The sequence below is a fragment of the Haliotis rubra genome, unplaced genomic scaffold (assembly GCF_003918875.1).
Source record: "Haliotis rubra isolate DU_JTF1 unplaced genomic scaffold, ASM391887v1 Scf759, whole genome shotgun sequence".
NCBI lineage: Eukaryota > Metazoa > Mollusca > Gastropoda > Lepetellida > Haliotidae > Haliotis > Haliotis rubra.
In genome coordinates, this window is record NW_025767478.1 from 371,966 (window position 1) to 396,532 (window position 24,567).

The following is a 24,567-nucleotide window of genomic DNA, read 5'->3' on the forward strand; positions in this document are numbered from 1 at the left end:
GGAAATATTGTCACAAGGGCTCGCTGTTCATTGAGTCTGTCAGCGATGAGGTATCCGTGAGTCAGAATGTACATGCTTATCTCCTTAATTGAAAATGCCAAAACACGATCCTGGTCATTGACTTTGAAAAGATGACGTTAAGATGTTTGTTCTCTGTCGTTGACTGTGGAAAAACAAATTAACACTTTTTTAAACATGTTTACAAGATAAGCTCTTTGTTCTGCGGAAACCTAAACATACATGCTTTGTACACGACTATGAAACAAAGTACGAAGATGAACTTGATCTTTAACATATGTGTATTTTGTCGATTCACTCTGACAAAGCGGACGTCCGCATAATAAATTTTCTTTTCATATTCAAATTTTTGTAATTTATGTTTTCAAATTGTTGGACACGCAAAAAAGAATTAATCTAAATATATAGTAGGGATACTGAATCACTACGTTTTTACACCCGTATTTTGTCGATTCACTTTGACAAAGCGGACGTGCACGTAATAAATTTACTTTTATTATTCTAATTTTTTTAATTTATGTTTTCAAATTGTTGGACACGCAACAAAGGATTAATCTGAATATATATTAGTGATACACAATCACTACGTTTTTACTACTAAAAGTTAATATTTGCTTCCATATTTCAAAAAACCAATTCAATACCAAATTTAATGATTGTAATAATTTATAAAAATAATTTTTATGTTAATGTACATGGAAATGAGCTATGGTCATTCATATGCTAAAATAGTTAATTAGTTGTATTCATAATTCACCATGCTACCTTTAGCACAGGTATATGTACAATACTAATTATGTTATATTGATCCCTTGCATATTATGGACGTGAACATGCCAAGTGTATAAAAATATGTTTTGAAATGATTGGAATTGTTTGGCATAGGCATGGTCTGCTGATTGACAATTGAGAACAGTTGCTGTTTTTGCACTGAATGTCGTGTTGATTTGCACTACATGTTGTGTCTGGAATATATTGATCTACAGAATAGTGAGTGAGTGAGTGAGTGAGTGAGTGGGTGAGTGAGTGAGTTTAAGCTACATTCAACAGTATTGTGAGAGTGAGTGAGTGGATGGATGGGTGGGTGGGTGGGTGGGTGAGTGGACACCTACACCCCTATCCCCACTTTTAGCGTGTCAGGTTCTACTAAGAACAGAATTTCATGTAGTTGAATGCCAGAAGCAATACCGAGGGCAAAGGAAAACTAAGAAGCTTCACCAATGCCAATTAAGACCGCAATCATCTGATCCACGCGCACTCAAGGGGCGCAACTCTTCGTCGGTTAATTTCGAACTTTTAGATGACTATTCCAACGTAAACCCACCCGTGAAGGTCCGGGTTAGAATGAACCTTCAGTAACCCATGCTTGTCTCCACCCGTGAAGGTCCGGGTTAGAATGAACCTTCAGTAACCCATGCTTGTCGTTAGAGGCCTTCAGTAACCCATGGGATCAGTGAAGGTCCGGACTAGAATGAACCTTCAGTAACACATGTCATCGTATCCCATTTGCGTAGATCAACGCTCATGCTGTTGATCACTGGATTGTCTGGTCCAGACTCGATTATTTACAGACTGCCGCCATATAGCTGGAATATTGCTGCGTGCGGCGTAAAACTAAACTCACTCACTCACTCCAACGTGAACCGTTGAGCCGGTAGACAGTTTCCAGTAAATAAAGAATTACGCCTACAGGAACGTCGTTACCCCCACCGGCATCACGTCACTATTGATATGTGACATACAGTTGTGATCGGCAGAGTACAATCATATACTCATGCCAATAATGGTTGTCACCCCCTCCCCCCCATCCCTCTCCAATTAAAAAAATTGGGATGACAACCATTATTGGCATGAGTATATTATTAGCTGTCACATCAACGGTTAAGACATGACAACGCCTTAAATATTGGCTGTAAACATCAAAACTAACATGTTGTGACATCACATCCAGATTATCACTGTTCTGCAACAACGGAGAGACCAATACGCCGCGCTCTCAGCGTTCAGTTCGCACATGCTCCTGTTCATATAGGCATATATTGAATACTTTTAATAGCCAACTAACAACGGCTGCGTCATGCTACGATACACGAGCAATTAATTTTTTATTTTTTTTATAATCGACATATGCAAGTTGCACAAGTCATGTTCAAACCTAGCATTCCACTGACTTCACGTTAACATAGGCGTTTCCGTGTGTGCGTATGTGGAACGACGACAGAAAAGGTAGTTGCAAGAAATGGTCAATTATTTTAAGATGCATTTAAGATTGTTGGAAAGGGCTTGTGCATGACTGTCGCTGTTATGTACGTTTCACAGATACTTTTATGGTAAATAGGTGTGACACATGTCCCTGTATACGGAGAAGAAGTAACAAAATGTGCTGGTGGCGGAGAGTGGTTGGATGGGTGGTTGTGTTCGTAAGCAGAGACTTTGGGTCTGGGGCTTTTGTTCTACCCCAAACTATCGATATCTCCCCTGTCGTGACGTAACTCGAATTTTAAAGAGGCGTAAAACTAGATTTTATTATTCATTTGAAGGAGTACTTGTTAAAGTTGTTTAAAATCAAACCCCCTCACTCATAGAATACAGGCTTTGTCTGCAAACATATCAGTGTAATAAAATCCCTCTACTACACATGTCGCCATCCAAACAGACTACACATGCCACAATCAACTACTTCATCACCGGACCTCCTACAAAGTAAACGTTTTTACCCCCGTCTAATACCTCCATGGCTAGTAGCCCAGGTGTGTAAGATAAGAATAGATTTTCAAACTCATTACGCTTCTCGTAACACAAGCAAACTTGCCATTGTCTCTTTGTTACCTTGACAAACACACACATCCCGGAATCTCGAAATGTACATGGGTGGTAAATTGCACTTGAAATCTACATTTGTAGGCCCGGACAAAACGTCAATGTTAATGAACCATGAAATTAACAGACGATGCTCTCAATGATCCTCTGAGTCCTTTACGCAAGGGATTTGACATAAGGTTTCATTTTCTTACTTAGGGGTATGAAATACAAGGTAAATATTTCTGATTGTTTTGAGTGGGCGGGGTATTGTATTGTCATTGACCTTGGTGACAGGTGTAATTGACTGTTAAGTGAAATCGACATGCATGTCGATTTCAAAGTCGCCTCGAGGGATGATGGATGCTTTGTCCGACTTTTAAGGTTATATTCGTTTGTGAAAGTGTTCGTTTGTATTGCATAAGAATAAAACTCGGATTGAAAGTTGTCATTAAAAAGTTGTAACTTACCAGCGAAAAGGCCAAAATAACTTAACCAACCATACGACGGCGTTAACTAATCTGTTCATTATCATTTTTAATGTTTATCCCTATGTTCATTATTATTTATCGTTATAATCATATTCACTATTTTCATCTATATCGCTATACGTTATGTCCACATCGACATATTTGGATCCATTTTAATCGCAATATAGTCGCCGATGCGACGTTAATGTTTAAAACTCACTGTTTATCTATACATGAAAATCCGGTTATCTATATCGCTGTGCTTTTGTCAACTTCACGACTTTTTATCTTTTAGTATTTTAATCGCACTTGTCTAACCCCTCTTGTTTCAAGACGAAACCAATGTTGAACAATCCTTCCTAAAAAGTTTGTAAAAACTAGAAAATACAGGTCCTAAACAATATGCTTACCGATCTGAAGCGTCAATTTGATTTTCATTACTAATAACAAACCAGGTCAATATATTGTTAAATCGCTGTTAGATATGATTGTGTACTTAATGACTGAAAAGTCGTCAAAGTCATTTTAAATTAAAATTAAATGATTGACATTAACGTCAGAAACACAAATTTAAGCGGAAAGAATGGATCTTTGAGTTGAACAAATTTGTTGTTCCCTTGCCTGTAAATATAATACGCGATTGATGTTTCCTAGGAAAGTAGCTAAACATGCATCGAAAACACAGCGGCAAGCAGAACCCTGCCACCGAGTCGGGCAATGTGTGCGGATCATGCATTTCTAAAGGTGGAATATGTTTTTTATAAACATTTTAATTTTCTTCTGATTCACAGTGAAATTAGTCAGAGATATGACCCTGGGTTAAAGTCACGCTTTAATTTACGGCAAATATTGTGTTGAAATGTTTTGTCGGTAGGTCCTATCTGCACGATTAACGTCCCTTTCCTTAGCTAATGGAACAATCCCTAAGTTCAGTCTGAAGCTATCGCTGCGATAGGTACGCAGAACAATCTGTCCCTTCAAGCTTGTCTGTTGTATTCGCCATTTACGAGTGTATTGTCGTAGAGCGGTTACTTCCCTTTGTAACTTCAACTCTTAAACTCTTTCATTTGAAAATGTTCTGAAGCGTTTGGTTCTGTAAAATCGACATTTCTGAATAATTCTACCTTTTGTTATATAACCTAAAATATCATCAACGTTTTTGCAAGAAAATCATAAACGTTGAAATCACGTTAAAGTACGACAATACCCAGGTCCCGAAGCGTTGATCCGTGAAAGCCCCGCCTCGTTTTCACCATATGAATCTGATTGGCTGGAGAAGTAATCACGTGGGTTCTATTTTCGCTGCTGGCTGTTTGCAGACGTGAAAGCTGCAATGAGCTACTGTTAGTTATCACCCTCAGCTGGTTTGCCCGAGGGTAAGGATTTTATGCCTCGGTGACTCGGGTGGGTGATTTTGAATGGCAGACATATCACGGTAGGAGTATAGGTGAGGCTGAGAGCTGTGACAGTTTAGTCAAGGAAGCTAGCGAGCGAACCACACCAACTCGCCGCTCGTGGATTTAACACGGGACTGTTAAGCGTGTTCTCAAAAGTGGACAGTGCACTGATAAACTGGATATTCATTGGATATACATTTATTGTTGGTAAGTATTTTAGAATCAAATGTCATTATTATCTCCGACCTTTACAGAAATCAAACCTTATCACCCGTTGAAGTTAAATTACACCCGCTTAGGACGACAGTAGTTCTTAATACTAACGTTTTTTTTATTTCTTGAAGTTTGGTGATATTTTAAAATGATTTGTTCACAGGGGCTTGTAACGCTAAAAACTGCCATCAAGGTATATACTGTCACTGACGGGGTCTTAGTACTATATAAAGACCTAAGACCCCGTCAGTGACAGTATATACCTTGATGGCAGTTTTTAGCGTTACAAGCATCTGTGGATTTGTTGTCTGTTAAATTATAATATGTGGCCTATAACATATATGTATGTTCCATATACATGCATTTGTCATTGAAACCGCCATGCACGTGTGTCGTGGGCACAAACTGCGATAACCCTCTGAACAGCCAAACTTACATGAATTTAATATAAAATGTAATTTCGGGTGGGATAAAATAGTGTCAAGTTTCAAAGAAGAGTGTCACATAAAAGACAACCATGTCTCTATCACAGCATCACATATAGGCCTCTGTGACACGTCTCCGTGACAGCGTAGTGACAGTTACATCCGACTGTATGTATTAGGTAACAGCAGCATTCACCGGTTGCCACAGTGTTGAATGGACCCACGCTAACCCAGCCAGTAGGCTTGCCTTGTCATTAGCATACATACAATGCTTATAGCACCAACGTGTTACATTTCCCCTATCTTAAACCACGGGGATCAGGCGTCGATTTCTCGTGGAAGGTGAATGTGGGTTGCTGATTGCGTTTGTATTTCAGTCGATCAATATGTTCACAGGTGGTAGTAGTCGAGCTACCAGGGCTGTCGTTGTTAGAAATCGTAGAATAACTCGGACATTTTGTAAATAGATATTTGAAAGGAAATCCCAACAGTATGCGAGTCATGTGATATGGACGCTGATTTAAAGGTCACATGCAACCAAAAAATCAAACATAATTCTGTGAATCATGAATTCCATTTGTAAATCAGATTCACTAGAATTGAATATTTTTTATATTTTTTTATGAAAGTGTGTTTTGTACTTGAACTTAACGATTTCAGTTGTATCATGGTAGTGTCTAAATATGCGGGAAGCCCAGAATTATAAAGGTTGAAAACTTAACACTTTTAAGTGGAATTTGCAGGTTTGGTGGTGAGAAACCGCAAAACATCAAACATGGGATTCGAACCTACAGTCAGTTTATTCTGGATGCTGGGACACCACAAAATATCTATTACAAACCGTGTAACAATACATCACACGACGTAGAAATTTGGATTAATATGTGTATGACTTTCCGTGCATCATTTGTCAATGTAGGTGGACAGAGAAAGATTTCTGTACGCGATGATCTTTCCATGTATGGGCAGTGGGGTAGCCTAGTGGTTAAAGCGTTCGCTCGTCACGCCGAAGACCCGGGTTGGATTCCCTACATGGGTACAAATTGTTAAGACCATTTCTGTGTCCCCGCCGTGATATTGCTGGAATGTTGCTGCAAGCGGCGTAATACCAAACTCACTCACTCACTTTACATGTTTGGGGTTGAACCTTAAAACGTTGATTCACGGGCTTCCAAAGGGAAACACAATTCGCGCCAGAGCGTGTGTGCTTATTAATTCAGAAGCTGTCAGCTATAAATGTCTCGCTGAACTCACCTCTGGGTCTGTAGTGTCACTCAAACAAGTCATATGGGACGTGGTTTAACTGGTTAATTGGTGGCTCGATATATCAGGGTCTGTCGTAATATATCGGGCGTTTTATGGCAATATAAACAGTATTCGTCTCTTAAATTGACTTAAGTGTGTTTGGATTACCAGAATGTGGTTGAATATGAAACCTATTTCTGTTAAATGTGTGAAACCTGAAACCTATTGCTCTTGAATGTGAATCCTATTGCTCTTGAATGTGACACCTTTTGCTGTTAAATATGAAACATATTGCTGTTAAATGTGAAACATTTTGCCCTTGAATGTGAAACTCGTTGCCGTTTTGTGTGAAACCTATTGCCGTTTAATGTGAAACATATTGCTCTTGAATGTGAAACCTATTCCTGATGTGTATGAAACGTAGAGTTGAGTATGAAACATTATATTGTTGGCTATGTAACGTTAGTTTATAACGGGAAGTTCTTCATAACTGTATCTCATCTTAAACCGTCGAGTCAGATCGATGCTCACAACATCAATCACCGGTTCTGAGACTGGCCTCTTGGAATAGCTGTAGCATCGTGGTTCAACCGAAAGCAGTACTTCATGCACTCTTGTATTTGTACCTGTGCAATTCATAACGCTCCGGTGGGGTAGCCTAGTGGTTAAAGCGTTCGCTCGTCACGCCGAACACCCGGGTTCGATTCCCCACATGGGTACAATGCCTGACGCCCATTTCAGATGCCGGTCTTGATATTGCTGGAATATTGCTAAAAGCGACGTAAAGGCACACTCACTAACACATTCAATTTGGCTCTGTTTATGACATCGTCAGAGCGAGTGAGTGAGTTCAGTTTTACGCCGCTTTTAACAATATTCAGCTATATCAGTGAATGAAATGGGCTTCACACATAGTACCCACATCTTCAGAGAGGATGCCGGAATGGTAGATAGTAGATACCTTTTTGTATCCCTCGTAGAAGGGTAAACGGCAATTTGCGTACGCGCCATCCCAATTTGTAATCAATTTGTGAACTAAGAGTTAAAATGGGGCATGACTCACTTTTAATACATACACACAGCATGGGGCGATTCCCGTTAACTGGTGACAGGTCATTTCAGGTTGCAATGAACAAGTGTCTATTTCAATCTTAGCGCTGTATGAACCACTGACGATGTGGCGTCACAGAATACAGAATATATAAATAACGTTGTAAGAAGGTTGTAATGTAAGCTACATGTGTAAGACTCTCTGGGAACAGGAAAGGTTTCAGTTGTTGGTAAGGCAGTGGCCGTGCTGGTTGTATAACAACATGCTGTGTTGGAGGTAATTGTCTACAGGGGTCCTCCTTGTAGGTGATTAGATAAGACGTGCGTAGTGACTGTGCTAAATCTCAATGGGTGAGTGAGTGAGTTTAGTTTTACGCCGCTTTTAGCACTATTCCAGCAATATCACGGCGGGGGACACCAGAAATGGGCTTCACACATTGTTCCCATGTGGGAATCGAACCCGGGTGATCGGCATGACGAGCGAACGCTTTAACCACTAGGCTACCCCACCGCCCCACTCTTATTGAAACTATGTGATCTGTTAGTCTCTTTTCGTTCAGTATTCTGTTCTGTTCTGTTAGTACACTGTTCTGTTCATCTGGATACACTGTTCTGGTTCAGTTAGAGTAATGTTCTGTGTGTTTATTCATATTGTCATGTGATCTATACTATTTGTTATGAGCCATTCTCTGTTGTTGGGCTCTCTATTCATCCATGCTCTGCAATGTTCTTGGTTCAGTATGCATAAAAATTAATGAACCGAATAGGGCTACACCTCTCTCGTTATAACGCCTATACGTTGTCGCTAGAGTGTTGAGACATGCCACAACACAACTTTCACCAAGGGTAAGGTCTCCATGATATCCAACTAAAATTGCTTCAGTAATCCTTTACGTATTTCAGAATACGTAACCGCGCCTAATAACGAGGCTACAACGTATATATCAGCACAGTACTTGTCTTGTTCAAGTAGCATCATAAACATAAGTAAAATAAAGAAGCGTTCTCTGTATCACTCCTTTGTTAGCTCACCTGAATTTCTGACATTATCCTTTTGGACATGCTAGGTTACTTTGCTTTATTTCGTTTGAGCATACGGTTGTCTATAAGACAAACTATTGATGTAACAGAAATTATTTAACTATCCAAAACGGCCTCTTCATCAGATGGAGAAGTAGATAAAGACGCTCAATGTTTACATCGTTAACTTCAAAGAATATTTACCTGACTTATTAATGTATCATGCGATGTGTAAAAACCTCAAGAAATTGTGAGATTTTCCGCCCATTCTTCATCAGTGACAGGTTGATGAATTACTTAAAGAGTCTATCACTTAATTAAGATTTACGAGGTAGTTATTTCCTTTTGTCATCACCCACAATGGCTTAATCTCTTTGAAGTAGATTATCTTTAATTGCTTTTTAACAAATACTGATCGCCGTCAGCAATTAAGCTATTAATCGTACGCTTATTGATGAAAGGAAATTGAACAGATTAAACCCATGTATAAAACAACGCAGGAGGAAGCATATTGTTTATCCAAGCGTAAATGATCTGAAACCGATCGGCTCAGTGTCACAGGTACAAGACACATTCTATCGACCATGACTACAGAAATTGATCGAAATTTCCGAAATTAATCCATTTGTGACCCGTTTGTTTCGTATTTATAAAAAGAAAGTTAGTCTAATTCCGAATTTGCAAAGAATAAGGTATAATATAAATTTGGGATGCCCTACGAAACATTTCGAAGCTCACTGTCTTACCTGTCTGCGGAAGTTTCTTTATTTGAATTCGATTAGATTGTAAGATCATTGTGTAATGATTGATTTCTCTGTTATCAGCTTTAAGCTGTTTTTTGGTCGCAGCATCCCAGCAGTGTATGATTGTCGTGAGAGCCACTTTGTGGATCGGATGGAGTGGTTAATTGGTTGATTTTGGGGCATTGTACACCGACTGTGTATAAGATGTATAAAGAGACGGAGGAGAGAAATTGGGAGAGAGTGGGAGATAAAGGGTGGAGGAAGACAAGAGGAGGGAAGAGATAGAGAGAAGGTGAGAGAGGGGGACAAAAAGAGTGGAGGAGGACAAAGGAGAGGGGACGGGAGAGATAGAGAGAAGGTGAGAGAGGGAGAGAGTGGGAGAAAAAGAGTGGAGGAAGACAAGGGGAGGGAGAGATAGAGAGAAGGTGAGAGTCAGAGGGAGAGTGTGGGAGAAAAAGAGCGGAGGGAAAGTGAGCGAGTTTAGTTTTACGCCGTAATCAGCAATATTCCAGCTACATGGCGGCGGTCTGTAAATAATCGAGTCTGGACCAGACAATCTAGTGATCAAAAGCATGAGCATCGATCTGCACAGTTGGGAACCGATGACATGTGTCACCCAAGTCAGCGAGCCTGAAGCTGAGGGAGAGAGAGAGGTAGTCAGGCATTGATATTGGGAAGGGGAGAAGAAAAGAGTCATGTAGAGACTGTGAGAGAATAGTCAGATGAAGAGGAGGGGAGAGAGAGAAAAGGATATAGAGAAGGGGGAATAGTCAGAGGAAGAGGAGACGAGTGGAGGAAGACAAGGAGGGGGAGAGGGAGTGGAAGGCATGGAGAGAACGAAGGAGAGTCTGTGAGAGAGAAATGGAGGAAGAGGAGGAGGGAGGGATAGAACGACAGGGGGGGGGGGGATAAAGAAGGACACAGAGTCAGAGAAACTCTTCTCCATCCGGAAGTATGGTCCAACACCTCACACACACCACAACACATCCTACAGCTAGAGGCCGACCACACACATCCACACCAGTTCCCTGGCCACCCCGCCACCCCTACCTCTCTGTACCCACTGCAGCATGGCATCTCCCTCCCAGCACCTCACCAGCGTTGCAAACACCACCGAGGCTGCCCATGCAGCCACGCCTTCACAACGGGGACGGCCTCTCGTAACGGAAGCTGTTCGACCTTGAGACATTTAAGATGGTGTTGAGAAAAAAAGGAAAGCTTGTAGAGACCTATTTGTTCAACTCTCTACGCAAACGTAATTATTTGACTGCTGAGGCAGGTTGGGATTTTTTTATTTTCTCTTCCCAATGTGAATGACGTAGGTGAATAGTCTTACATTCTTGTCACAATCATTGGAATACCCCACACAACCACGATACATGTATATCATCTTACAACCATATTGTTTTTTAACGTTTACCGGCGACTGCCTCTCACCTTGGAGAGCGGTGGGGGTAGCCTAGTGGTTAAAGCGTTCGCTCGTCACGACGAAGATCCGGGTTCGATTACCCAACATGGGTACAATGTGTGAAGCCCATTTCTGGTGTCCCCCGCCGTGATATTGTTGGAATATTGCTAAACGCGGCGTAACACTAAACTCACTCACTCACTCTCACCTTGGATCATGTACGATGCATGTGGACTTACGTGAATGTAGTCTTCTCTTAACTAACTGGATGTTTCTCTTTACTTTCCAACGTTACCTTCCCACATTTATTTTTGCATTTACTTAAAACTTTACTTTTTCTTCTAAAATGAGTTCATGCATGTGTGACTCCTTAGATCTTTCTTTACTCTCAAAATCAGTTCAACATGCACACGTGGTCGATAAAACTCCTTTCCTTAAACTACTCGATGCTCATACTATTGATCACTGGATTGTCTGGTCCAGACTCGATAATTTACAGACCGCCGCCATATAGCTGGAATATTGCTGAGTGCGGCGTAAAACTTAACTCACTCACTCCTTAAACTCTACCTTGAAGAATATGTAAACTTTACTCGTCTTTCAAGTCTTTGATGAATGTTTACATAGGTCAAACTTGACTACCTTTCATGTATAGGTATTGATAGATGCTTATGTGTCTGAAATTATAATCTTCCTAAGTCAAAGTGTTTATTTTAAAAAGAGGAATAGTCATTTCTTTACCAATTAAATGAGAGAGAGAGAGAGAGAGAGAGAGAGAGAGAGAGAGAGAGAGAGAGAGGGGGCGGGATAAGAACTTACTCTGCTACCCGGTACGGCTTAAAACAACATTTACTCACTCAACATTTTACTGACGTAAATGTCCTACATCCTCCTTTTTAAAATAACATCCCCTTTTGTGAAACTATATTTAAAAGTTAAAATATTTAAGCCCACAGGAGATGAATTCTAAATTTAGTAGAATACATTCTTCATGCCTTCCTTTCGACAACTCTCGTGACGTTGTATAGCAGGACAATTTAACAAAGCTCGCGAAGTGTCCCTATTCAAAACATCTCATCGACAAATATAAGAGGTAAACATCATCTTCAAACAGTAATTATAAATTTAGTTCAAGCAAACGTTATCTATTCTTACCGTTCCAACACCGGCACTTCTTACCAAGGGGCTATTCATGAAATCAACGATATATTTTACAGCGGAAATGTGTACGCGAGGACAGTATTTGTTCTTGTCAGTGCTATTCACACGAACACGTTTGAACTTTATTGAAACAGGTTGAAGTTTTTTAACTTGCATTCCTTTTATCGCTTCTCAATCAAAAAAAGGACATGCACCAACGGCATATTACAGAACAGCGGGATCTCCCGTCCAGGAAATATTCGTGTAAGTGGAGTCAATTTTCATTTGGGTTATCCAAGGGCTCGATATCTAGACAGTTTTCGAAACACATACCCTGTAAATTTTTATTAACGACATTAGTTGTTAGGAAAACGTGACACTTATGTCCTCACGTGAACTGTTGTGTTTACTCACATATCAAAATTCCAGCCCTGTTGGCGATGGGATCTTCCGGTGTAATAAACCCCACTGAAATATTTGAGAGGGGATTTCTGTAATTCGTTGGTCGACTGGGCTCCGTGTGATTTGAAAATTCATACTCTTCGGCGTTGACTTGACCAATCTGACATGGTCGGGGATCGTCGACCTTGATCCCTCTGATGATTTTGGAACGTTTTTTGGACTGTTTTTTTACAGGACCTGTTTGATGTTGTGGACGTTGAGTTACGGATGCCATATACAGTCAAACACTGTTCTCTCGAAGTCGAAGGGACGTACGTAAATACTTCGACATATCCAAGGTTCGACACATCCGTAAATAATAAATACAGAATCATTTCTGTAAGTTAAGAAATACGCAGTAGCCAAAGTTTCACTTCTCTAATTTCGAGACAGCAGGGTTCGACACAACGGTATTTATGTTAGTTTAAGACAATGAAAATCTAATTTCGCCGAAGCGCCATATGATAAGCAGAGGATCATGTCATAATCATGTGTACTTATAGATTCACTAAGCTCTCTATGTATTCTGCATTACACAGATGTTGAAATCCATAATTTCCACTTCATCTGTCTCACTTCTGAATGCTATTCAACTATTTGTCTTTCCTGAAACTCTTTTTAAATGTACATTGTTCAAGGAATGGAGACGTAATGTGCTTCAGGGCCAGATGGTAGCCTAGTGGTTTAAACCGTTTGTTCGTTACGACAATGACCAAGGTTCGAATCCCCATGGTTACAACGTATGAAGCCAATTTCTTTTGTCCCCGTGGTCGTATTGAAGGAATTATCGCAAAGTGTGGCATAGAGCAATAGACACCCATTCGTTGCTTTTCAAATTTATAAACGCATACAACATATTTAGTCTTCTAGAACACGATCCTCCTAACGTATAGAATCTCTGGTATTAATGAAGACATGGCTGACTGAAGGATTTTAAATTTATTCATTATTTCAATACGACGTTCCGATACAGTTTATGCGTAAGGGTACACCCTGAATATATAAGCAAAGCCTGTCGGATAAGATTGCTTCAAATGTCAGACCAAGCCGCCTCGTTAACGATAGGGATGAACTATAAAAGTCGTTTAAGCTAAAACACAACACCGGACAAAAGACTAATTACGCTAAAATCATAAAATGACACCCATGCCAACCGTTTAGTGTTAAAACCTCCCAAACAGACAGCTACGAAAACATGTATTTAGGTGGGCGTTATCTTATAATCACAAGATTATCTTAATCCGCTGGCGAGTCACAGCAATCGGTGCGAGTCCACCTCGCTTTCATGTCGGGTCCTTATCAGCTGTCGGGTTATCAGTTTCATAAACCAAGCTTATTGTCCACCCCCACCCCTCTTCTCCTACCCCCAAGCTGCGAGGACTCAGAGGGAACGTCACGCAAATTAACGTGAGATAACATGGCGTCACTGGTGACTGGTTCTGTATAGGCGGGCGCTGAGTGGGGAGTATTCGGTAGTATTCATGTGATCGTTTATAAGAATGATGTGAGCTGGATCAAGGTGTGGTGTCTTCATTAGACGTGCACAGGTGCAGGGGTGTTGATTGTGGATGTAAATTCAAGATTGGGCTCAGGACGGCTGTACTTACGATTTGAATACGTAAGTAATATATGATACGTGTGTGCGTGTAGGAATGTGATTGATTATGTTCCACCCACAATCGTGTTTCTTATGGTGTCGTGGTAGCAAAATAAATAATATATCATATAAGAAATCGATATTTTTAATATCCATGAGATTTTCGACAGTAAAATATTAATCTTACTTGATAGATGAAGGTTACAAACACACGTATCAGAGTTACCGAGGGGCGGTGGGGTAGCCTAGTGGTTAAAACGTTCGCTCGTCACGCCGGAGACCCGGGTTCAAGTCCCAACATTGGTACAATGTGTGAGACCCATTTCTGGTATCCCCCTCCGTGATATTGCTAAAATCGGCGTAAAACCACACTCACTCATTCACAGTTATGGTCGCACCTCAAAGAAAGGAGAGGTTATAACAATAATCGATACAATATATTTACAGTAAAGTATGTATTTGGTATTTTTACAGTAAATGTTACTTAAGGCTTTTATAGCTATGTTGTGTGATTTGACACAACTCTCAAATAGCTGCCACTGGGTCACCCTAACACCAGCTTGAAAGAATTCCATTTTATTATAAATATATACAAACAGGTTCCTCTTCACCTTTCGATGAATTACATGAGCTACCAATTCAATATGTATTCGTTTTGTAGGAGTTGGGTTTATTTTTAGCCATGACGGTAGAACAGGTTTCACATATATCGGAGTTCATAAATATACGACCCGTGAAGGTCCGGGTTAGAATATTGATCTTCAGTAACCCATGCTTGTCGTAAGAGGCGACTAACGGGATCGGGTGGTCAGGCTCACTGACTTGGTTGACACATGTCATCGGTTCCCAATTGCGCAGATCGATGCTCATGCTGTTGATCATTGGATTGTCTGGTCCAGACTCGATTATTTACAGACCGCCGCCATATAGCTGGAATATTGCTGAGTGCGGCGTAAAACTAAACTCACCCATTCACTCATAAATGTACGTCAGGTTGATTACCAATATATACGTATCAAGACACACTGGTTATATATTTGAAATTCCTTACATGTGTCTTTGAGGCTGTCGCTAGTTAGCTCCACGTTTGTCATTACACTATAAAGACATCTTCGTCAATCTGCTTGTTGGGTATCGGGTTCTGTTGCCATGGACGAAAACATTAAGAAAGTCAACACGTTTTAAAGAACGAATCTCGAGTTTCTTCAATCCTAGCAATGTCATACACACCGGGTATTCATTCATACCGAAACTCACTTAACTGACGGCCAGGCAGGTACAACTCAAGAGCGCCGAGCGGAGCGGCACATTCAGAGCTCAGAGCGTCATCTCATCTGTCTAGACGCACGCGACTAGACAAGTGTCAAGAAACTCGATAGGCCTTGGTTTGTGAGAAATACTCTCCTGTCCGTCCAAATACTTCACATGACCTGTGCTCTATCCAGACATGTTGGTGATTTGGGAAAGGTGGAGTGGCCATTAGGTATGTAGAAGGGATTTTGTCCAGCGTTTGTTGACCGTTTTGTTGAAATGCGAGTAAATACTGACATTGTGTTTCTGTGGACGCTGTTAACGACGGAGTTGAGATGACATTTCTCCTTAATGAGCACACTGGGATTGACTTCGTGCTTTTTGGGGAGTTATATGGTTTTACGCCTCTTTTAGCAATATTCCAGCAATATCACGGCGGGAGCTTCACACATTGTACCAATGTGGAGATTCAAACCCGGATCTTCGGCGTGACGGGCGAGCGCTTTAACCACTAGGCTACCCCACCAAAACATCTACGTACGGTTTGTAACGAACACGCTTGTAACGAACTATCGGATATAACGAACTATTTTTTGTCTAGGCCAATTGTCTTTCATTTTAGTTGAGGGCGGTGTGGTAGCCTAGTGGTTAAAGCGTTCGCTCGTCACGCCGAACCCGGGTTCGATTCCCCATATGGGTACAATGTGTGAAGCCCATTTCTGGTGTCCCCCGCCGTGATATTGCTGGAATATTGCTAAAAGCGGCGTAAAACCAAACTCACTCAATTTAGTTTAATTGCTAATAACAAACCTCGGCTATAACGAAATAAAATTAGTGGTCCTTTTTGAGTTCGTTACAACCGTATGTCTTCAGACTTGTTTGAGTAACAGGCCAAATTTTGTGTTCACCGAGTTCGTCCTAACTGGCAAACACAGCACATTAAAGCGCCATGATGAATTTGGTGCTATGACAATTGCTGTTTTTAAATAATAATATAACGAATACATGTTTTTAAAATAAAACTCATTTGGACATTGTACTTAAAATGATCTCGTCACTATAAGGCTGGAATAATGCCGATGTGACGTAAATCTCAACTCAGCTAAACTACTATTTTTAGGTAATAATTTGTTTGATATGATAGTAGGAACGGAAATTCAATGCAGAATGTGAATCCATGTGTTTATTAAAATGGATGTTATGTTGGACAAGGTAATCACGATTGCTGTTTACATATCCACGTTTCCATGGAAACCCGGTAATACTCGTTTTACCCATTGACGTATATAGTTACGTAATAACACGATGATCAGATAAATACAAACCGATCACTTTGTTGCCATGGTAACCCTTTTCAAAACCTCATTACATCATCCAAGCATCCATCGATTGATAATTGAAAGACAGGTGTTTCATTTAGTATGTGTGAATATATAAAACAGCATCAGGGCCATTCGGATAGCAAGTACAGCCCCAAACACGAATAACGTGCCCTTGAAGAGACGTTTTCATGTGTGAATATATAAAACAGCATCAGGGCCATTCGGATAGCAAGTACAGCCCCAAACACGAATAATGTGCCCTTGAAGATGTATCTATATCCCTACTCAATCATATGTGACGAGGGTAAGCTAATTAACACCCCAGGTATTCAATTGTACCGCGCTACTGGATAGTGAAATGAACACCCGACTGTTAATATTTCATGAAATGTGCAAATGAAGTATAAATGAGATAAATCTAATATACTCCGTACCCAAAGCCTTTGTCTAGTCAAGATATCTTATCACGACTAACTGATCTGTTCGTGACGATGCTGACAATGTTGACGATGTTGACACGGCGACAGATTGTGTAATGTTTGGTTTCGTTTAAACAAGTAACGGTAGGACGATTTTATTATTACGTTAAAACAATATATCGCGTTTTAAAATGACATATCTAATGAACATGTCATTTAATGGATCAATATCTTATCCAGTAAATGCTCAGGTTTACCTCTGAGAAACGTTTAGTAAACATATTTACGATTAATTTACCCACGATTAACCTTCTAGTCACAAAATCCAATTTAAACATAAAACCGATATAAATGTATTTAAATAAGATAAATCCGATATCAGTTTCCAATACACAGAATTCTGTAAAGATATGTCATAGCTACAAATGGCTGATGCGGGATTAAGCAATATTCACTCGGAGTTAAACATATATGCTTTGCTTATGCGGGGCGGTGGGGTAGCCAATGGTTATTGAAAGACCCGGGTTCGAATCCCCACATGTGTAGGTTCCCCGCCGTGATGTTGCTGGAATATTGCTAAAAGCGTAAAACCAAACTCAGTCAGTCAGTCAGTTTTGCTTATGCTTACCAGTGCATGAACACTGTAGGTTCAAGCTGATATATTCAAAGCTTACCCAAGTGCAAACTGTATTTACTGATGAGTAATACTGGCAATGGGTCATGTACTATATTCTTTTCACAGTCGACAGTTCACGAAATTGTGTATCAAGTACTTTATGAAATGAGTTAAACCATCTCTCTGGTTCTCCATCTGTCGGTTGTAGTTCTTACAGACCTTCTGTCAATACAAACCCAGAGCCTTGCCCACACTCTCATATTGTCATTCACTGGGCTGAACATGCAACTAAATGTTGAACATACATCTCCCATGAACCTGAACAGTCAGCAAAGATTATGCCCTTCTTTGCAGTGGTACAAGAATTGACTCTCGTCCCGGCTGGGCGGTGATCATCGAGACGTAGACGTTTATTATACATATGGAATACGCTACACTATAATTACAGCAGCCGTGTTGTCATATTAACATTCCACACTGGAAGCCCATCACAGATGTTTACGGTCTCCATGGCTGTGCAGATTGCGTCTCCCTACGACGGGCGCGCTTTTTGTGTCATCAGCCCCGAACGAGCATTGTTGTTGAATTTGTTATTCTCTGTGTCATTGTATGTGAGTTTACAGATGGTTAAAGTGTTCAACGTCAATAGATGACGCATTACGTATGTGATGCCCTTCCAGCGTAAGGTTAATACCCCGATGTTGTAAATATGTATGGAAAATTGTCGTATTATATTGAACATACATGTAGTTGATAAGTAGTTTTCTATGTCGTTTCTAGAAGTTGCCAACAATTTTTTCTAGTTTCTCGTAACATAGGTCCCTAGCAACGCATGTTTCTTACAAGAGGTGATCTGTGATCCGGTTATGTGGCTTGGTTACCATGGTTACATGTCATTGTGACTCATATTCGTGACTGGATGCTCTTAGCATCAACCTTTCGTTCTCTGACCCTGGCTCAGTTATTTAACATATTATTGTGATGTAGCTTGCAAACTACAGCGTGCCTAATTACATGCGGCGAATTATATCGACTTCAGCAGGGCAATTATTTACATCAGAGTTGCATATTTTAACGTCCAATATGTTTCGGTCCATTATGTCGACATGTGCTGTCCTCATCATCAGTGCCGAATTACCGGAACAGTACCGAGTATTGATACTTGAGGATATACTTTCAGATCTGGGATTACAGCTGATTGTAACACTGGAAGGGAATTACTGCCAATAGAATTCCCTATGATTATGTACTCAGGGTCGTGTCATAAATCAGATGAAACCTTAAATCAGCCATCTTTCATTAACATGACCGGAGACCAGCAAGATAGATTTTGATGATCGCTAATTGCGATGGTGGAAATAGGAAATAATCCGACACGTGTCGAACCAAACTCCCGCTCAAAATATGCCAATATGCCATACAATAAGTGTGTATTATTCCGGTTTTCTATCACCGATGCGCACGCGCTCCTACCCCTAATTGCATTCCATAGATCAATGCGAATGTGACACGATCTGAAGGTTGTCTATCAATAACAGCTTTCTGCAGGAACACCACACTTAGGCTTTTGTATTCTACGACATCCATAGACATTTTTTTCGACTAGTTGTCTTGATAATTTATATGAACCGGTCACCGTTCAAATCGTTTTGGTCTTCGACCAGCTGGCGAATATCGTCTGCTTTCTCCGCGTGCCAAAGAGAAAAGCAGACGGCAAATATGCATAGCTTTTTGACCTTGAAAAGTATATACGTCCGCGCGGTATCGTATTTGACCAGTGGTCATTAGCAGGTTGATCATGTTTGTCCCCTAATCTCTCAATACTGTCCAGTATAAATTTACCTGGGAGAAAGGAAATGATTTTCTCTTTGTATGTAATGCTCACGTTTAGCAGATGGCTCCAAGGATTGATGTCGGGTTTAAGTATGTTTGCCATGTACAATGGGTAAATTTGTTCTGATCTTGTGTATATGGTTAACGAATTGATATTATACAGTGTTGGTTTATTATTTAAAGCGACAACTGTTCTAATGATATTTGATAGTACGTCTGCTCAGAAAGAGGAAGGTCGATGGTTCGATCCCGAAAGGGTCATGGTAAAGACATGTTAAGAATGAGTGAGTGAGTATGGTTTTTACGCCGCTTGTAGCAATATCCCAGCAATATCACGGCGGTGGACACTAGAAATGGGCTTCACACATTGTACCCATGTGGGGAATCGAACCTGGGTCTTCAACGTGGCGAGCGGACGCTTTAACCACTAGGCTACCCCACCTAGTAAGAGATAAGACTTGTTATCCTGCCTGGCGGCAAAGTGGGTCAAAACAAGGAGTGTGGATTCGGAGTGTGGATTCGGAGTCTGTATATAGTGACGACTGATCGGGGAATCCATATTAAAATTCACTCGTTAATGCATCCAAAACACTAACACCTAAACATCGTCATGAACAATCGGGGCGGTGGAGTAGCCTAGTGGTTAAAGCGTTGGCTCGTCACGCCGAAGACCCGGGTTCGAATCCCCACATGGGTACGATGTGTGAATCCCATCTCTGGTGTCCCCCGCCATGATGTTGCTGGAATACTGCTAAAAGCGGCGTAAAACCAAACTCAGTCAGTCAGTCAGTCATGAACAATCATGTGACTGTGGCTGAAACCAATTCCCAACCAGTAATGATTCAACAAATCCGAACCTACAAAAATAGGCCTCCTCTCCCAGAGCGATCGTAGCAGGCAATCATAAGTCTGCCACTCTATCCGAGACTTACAATAATCGTAACTCTAAGATCCCTCAAAGCGATCGTACAGCTACAACTGTCTTAAGTTTGTGTTAAAGTATGGGAGTTACGACCGCCTCAGCGCTACGCTCGCTTTGTAGAACGGCGCCTAGGACTTTCCTTACAGCGATCTCGTTTACAGAGACTTGATAGTTACCTGTGACGCACATGCTACGCATAGCACATGCATTGTCCGCTTGGCAATCGTAAGTCTCCCACTCTATCACAGGCATACGGTAATCGTAACTATAAGAACGTTTTCCGACAAGGGTCCTGGACTTTCCTTACAGCAATCTCGTTTAATGAGACTTGATAGTTACCCGAGACACACATGCTACCAGATCGTGCATTGTTGAGATCACCACAACCCAAGACATCCAGGAGACTGTGTCCACGAGCCAGATCTTCCGCCAGGCGCACGCGACCTTTCAGATAGCGCTTCTAATGTTTCCATGTTTCTGCCTCGACTATTGTCTTGGGCTGTTTCCAGCCATTTCACCTGTCTACCACCTGTTATCCAGCACCACAGATCACCTTACTAAGTACCTTCACTAATTACGCGACACGCGACAATCGCCATTCTTTTTAAGTCACGTGATACTCAACGAGATTTCTTGGCAGGAAAAGAGAGTTCAATATGCACCACGGTTACCTCCCCTTGATATAACCCAAACTCTCCCAAAGACGTTTTTCGGGTGTTCTGTGATGTAGGTTTCTTTTCTAACAGGAACCAAATGTCATAGATTGACGTTTAGTTTGGATTAATTGCTTCAGTCGCAAGTGTGCTTCAGCTGGAGGTGCGACGATGAATATTCCTCAGGTAGATGCCATGATAAGCCCGTTTCATGAAACATTACCATGGCTGTGTCACTATGATATTATATTTTGACGGAACATTTAATTTATTTTTCTTTTGTTTTATTGCAGTATTCTTTGATGCTTACCATTGGATTATCTGCAGTGGAACCATCACTCGACTAGACGCAACCACTGACATTTGGTAAGTGTGACGACACAATTTGATTGGCGTTTAGAGGTTAGATTACGAAAACATGAAACACTTTGGTTAAAAATGCCCAGATAATGAAAATCCAACCGTTCTTCTTTAACCAGCGTGATTGCAGATATTGACGTTTCTTATTATATAGGTATTCATATAGCGGTCTAGTCCATCCCATCTACATCCATGCCCAAAGCGCTTTTGACCTTAGGTATACAACACTCTGATCGGAGAGGTCAATACCATGCCAATGGACTGTTCAGTATCCGTCGAGGTGGAGTCTCTTTAATAGTTACCATGTTTGTAACCAAACCAAGGACTTCTCAACACTTGGTTGTAGTCACATTTAGCTTGAAAACGGTGAATCTACACCGAAACGTTGATCAATGCAAGCTAAAAGAAAATCAACACCGAAACGTTGATCAATGCAAGCAACAAGAAAATCAACACCGAAACGTCGCTCTATGCAATATATAAGAAGCTGTTATCCATAAGTCGTATGCTATATTATTGACTCACCAATTTATATAATGCCGATAACACACTTAACTTCAAGGACTGGGTTATTAGGGTAACTGTTAGAAAATAACATTTTTGTTTAGAGGTACCATTTCAGGAAAAGCCTTTGATAATGTTCCTTGACTTTGAATCAAACTTGAAAAGGTGACCAAATCCCGTATTCCTCGTCTACCTTTATATTCACACATTCGTTGACAAAACGTGATGACTGAATAATACGTATCAGGGTGAAATTTTTTCGAGTTTTATTACCCTAAGGGCACAGCCATTGTCATCGTGTGGTGTCCCATACTATATTAAATTATTCGATCAAAATAACGTAGACATGTAAACGGTCATTCTTAGACATCAGGGTCCCTATTGCTGGCTTGGTTGATCACTGTCATCGGTTCAGACTCGATTGCAGAGGTCGATGCCGAGTGCATGCTGTTGATCACTGGATTGTCTTAGTCATCAGGACTCGATTATTCGGCCACATCTTTGTTTACAATCAACCTGCGGCGTAAATTGAACTCAAATCATCATCTCTTAGACATCAGGACACGACCAGCTCTTGTCGGCCACATCTTTGTTTACAATCGACCTAAATGATCATACCAATTGGAACTGGACACCTGAAAGGTCAATAACCGTTTGTATGAATACATTAATTCTAATCTTGTAGATCGGCTACATAAAGTTGCAATTGGAGAATCTCTCATTTTCGTTTACATTGTATTTCATTGATGCCCACTTCTCCATAAAAATTATCAGCGGGGAGAGACTTGATGACCCGTTAAATGGCCAATAAAATTATATATTCAGACTGGTGAAGTGTTGACAATAAACCGAATCTCTGAACTTTATTTTCCACTCCTACAATTTGCATTAACATGAACGGACACAAACTATACACAGTACCTACAGTAGCGAGGCGTGCTCGACAATGGACAGTTTAATGACTTAGAAATTACCCCCATGGACAACTGACACCTCTGTACATGTTCCAGTCCTATGATTTGCATACATATGAACCAAAACAATCTATATACTGTATCTACACAACTGTAGCAAAGACCTGTGAAGGTTTTCCGAACCAAATGCTCAGTTTAATGACGTAGAAACTGCCCCATGGACAAGGGACCATCCTTTACATTAAACGACCAGGAGGAGTAGAGTTTCCATGTTATTGTTAATGTTCCACAAACTCAAAGGCCCGCCTCTGCCACGGGTTATTCGTTATACTGATGTCCATTCGCTTGGACAGTAGTCAGGCATGATTTATGAGCCAATGGCGACAATATGCGCCACGTCCATGACAGGTAAATCATCGCTTTAGGTCCGTGGATTACAAGCCAGCGATGACCAGGGGTGAGTTTAGGGTCATTCCCGTCGTTTTATTGAAACCTGAACTATATAATTCCAACAGAAGAGGATAGACCTGCATTTCTAAGGAATGTATATTTCACAGACCATCAACCGTTTGAAGATTCTGTTTTCAAAGTGGAGATAGCAAATCTCCTTGTCTGACTCCTGTGCATGTTCGTTGAAGCAAGAGCATGTACAAAATATTGTATGGCAACTGTTGCTTACGGTTCGGATAATGTAAATATGTTGGGACAATGGCATACGTGTTGACCAGAGGTCGTCTTGGGGTGACCATGTAGACATGAATGACTTGTATCTATCATAGATCAGATTCCTATGGCAAATAACAAAAGTGGTTTTCATCCGGAGCAAAGGTCATATTTATAGCAAATGAATAGGCAGTGATAAGGTATGGTGGAAGTCTTTGTTGAAACCTGTTGTACGTCACATGTGGAAATAATAAGTGCCACCTTGTGGCTATCTAGTCCATGCTTGAAAACTATAACCGGTTTACATCCTGGTCCAACATATGGCAAATGTCTACTGCTACTGCACTCGTTGTTGTAGCATCAAGCATTATTCTCTAAAGTGAGTGAGTGAGGCAGGGTTGTGGCCGATATGGACTAGTGATCAATTTGGGTTTCTGTGTGTAAAGTGGCAATGTTATCCTTATAACACTGACAGACGTTTCACCAGTGATGTGTTCTATTAAAAAATATTACTTTTCGCACCATATCACACCACAACCCCTATTTCAGTCTTGCAAACCTTCAACATTCACCACCAGCCTGTGAGTGTTTCTGAAAACTAAATTATACTTGCGAAGCTCTTGCACTTGAAAAGGACATGTTCATCTAACCGGACAATGAAAACATTAACCAAATTTACTCATCCAGTTCTGCTTATAATTCTTTATGCATCATAACGTTTTGCCAAACGCTCTGCAACATGAGAGCCAGGTGACAAGCCAGTCTTTATCCAACTCACCGGACATATCGTTTACAGCAATAAACTTGGTCCTTGAACACGGGTAGTGATAATATTGTAGCAGTGATCGCGCCTGTCTTTGAAGTATCGCGTTTCCCGACTCCTCTCGACACATCAATGCTATCTTGCAGATGGTCACTTGACTTTCCAGCTTCGAGTGGTCATGCATATTTATGAGCGTACACTACGTCTTTCTACCGGGCTGTAGACGGGGTATCAATACATCAATGTGTTTATTTAACGACTGTATTCCCTGTGTTTGTCGTGTTCATGTCCCATGTGTTTGCTACGTTTAGTGGGTGTACTGTGTACATACAGGGAAACGTGTGGCTATCGTTAGTCGTAACAGGTGTTCGTGGCGTGAGG

At 40.8% G+C, this 24,567-nt stretch overlaps 1 protein-coding gene across 3 annotated transcripts in view; it reads left to right on the forward strand.

Moving 5' to 3' along the window:
• Nucleotides 1-4,583: 4,583 nt before the first annotated feature.
• LOC124260269 overlaps nucleotides 4,584-24,567 on the forward strand; it is a 34,259-nt gene continuing 14,275 nt past the window's right edge. The window contains exons 1-2 of one of the 3 annotated variants that reach the window (XM_046694528.1): nucleotides 4,584-4,891; nucleotides 21,276-21,348. The gene's annotated coding sequence lies outside the window, so the exon portion shown is untranslated. Of the gene's footprint in view, nucleotides 4,892-13,884; nucleotides 13,988-15,326; nucleotides 15,450-21,275; nucleotides 21,349-24,567 lie in introns of those variants that run through there. The other 2 variants (XM_046694529.1, XM_046694530.1) reach the window with 2 other exon arrangements.